General features: G+C 47.0%; 1 pseudogene across 1 annotated transcript; it reads right to left on the bottom strand.

Annotated features, from left to right (window-relative positions):
- Positions 1-55: 55 nt before the first annotated feature.
- Positions 56-892, bottom strand: LOC103805111 (annotated as a pseudogene). Its single transcript, XR_624769.1, has one exon. The product of XR_624769.1 is annotated as a fibroblast growth factor 9 pseudogene (transcript).
- Between the last annotated feature and the right edge of the window lie 579 nt (positions 893-1,471).

Raw genomic sequence — 1,471 nt, 5'->3', positions numbered from 1 at the left:
CCGTCCCCCCGCCCGCAGTTCTGCCCCATTATTTCATCACATGACCACTAAAGGGTTAAGGATAATACCTACCAAATCTGCTGTGGTCTTGCCTGGTTCCCTGGATAGTACCATTGGGGAAGATTTCTAAATGAAATCCAGTCCTGCAGTATAGCTGCCTCCGCCTGAGGATCCCCTTTAAATGGTCCAAGTCCGTGACCGCAGGCCCCCTGGGTAGCCCACCTGCCTCAGACTGACCCAGGTGGTCACTTAACAAAACCGGACTATCCACCGGCAAAACGGGCACATTCCCAAAGGGTACTGCATCCTGCACACCGAAATAGTTCCCAACTTCACCTAAGGGAGCCATCAGAAGATTCTGCTTTTAGAGAATGAGAATAAACAATAATGATGGTGCCAAACCCAGGAGATATAAGATTAGGTATATTCCACTCCTCTCCCCTCCCTAGCGCAGTTACAGAGAAAATGTTCTTTCTTCAATCCATTAAATGCATAAATAAAAGTAATATTCTGTTTTGACTGGTACAGGTTCAAGGTCAAACCAGTTAGTCTAAGAAACCACCACTTTATACTCACACACTGACATATTTATAAACATATAGATGTGTATATCTATATAAATGCATATATCCCCCAGCTCTTAGCAAGCAATACGGTCTTCAGCCCATCCAACTGTAATAAAGAAAAAAATCCGTAGTTTCTCCATTTGGTTTAAGATAAGAATGACCATAGCAACTTAAATACCTAGGCGTTATAGGGATTTTTTTTTAAGATGCACAGGCTACGTCAGGATTTATGGATTCTGACTCCAGAAAGGCATGCGCTGTTTTTACTCTATAACAGACTGCATACATCAGCATGAATCCTGCAAAGGGGGAGGGGAAAAATCTCACGTTGTTGGCTGAGATAAATCCAAAAAAAAAAAAAAAAAGGAAAAAAGAAAAAGGAAAAAAAAAACTTTTGACGTCCAAATCTATTATCCAGAATTCTCAGGAGGCTCAGCAGATGTCCACTGGTTTGGGATTATTGACGATCCACAAGCAAAGCAGCAACATACAAGTGCTTGTGTCTTTCTTGGCTGGCTCGAAACAGGTGTTGCTTCTGCAGGGCTCCCTGTGAAATGTTGTACTCCAGCACTGAGCTGCAGCTCTTGACTGTGGATCTCCATCCAGCACGCAGAGTGGCGCAGGAAGAGGCATTGGGCTGGGTTTAAGGTAGTCCTGATTGCTGCTGGAAGGATTCTCCGAGGTCCTAGCGCTCAGCCCTACCTGCTGCAATACCGAGCCGCTTCCAGCGCTCGGCACGGCGCGGAGCGGCTCTTGCTGCTCTGCGGCAGCGCGGCGCTCGCCGGCAAATAAATAAATAAGTGGGCGAAACTTTGGGGGAGGAATAAAGCGACGCGATGCTAAATATACCGCGCCCGCCCGCTGCGGGAAGCGGGCTCCTCGGGAGATGCCCGCATAGCCCGAGT

Source organism: Acanthisitta chloris, unplaced genomic scaffold (assembly GCF_000695815.1).
Source record: "Acanthisitta chloris isolate BGI_N310 unplaced genomic scaffold, ASM69581v1 Scaffold44906, whole genome shotgun sequence".
NCBI classification, from domain to species: domain Eukaryota; kingdom Metazoa; phylum Chordata; class Aves; order Passeriformes; family Acanthisittidae; genus Acanthisitta; species Acanthisitta chloris.
The sequence above is the reverse complement of the archived record's forward strand: the minus strand, read 5'-3'. Positions and strand labels throughout refer to the sequence as shown.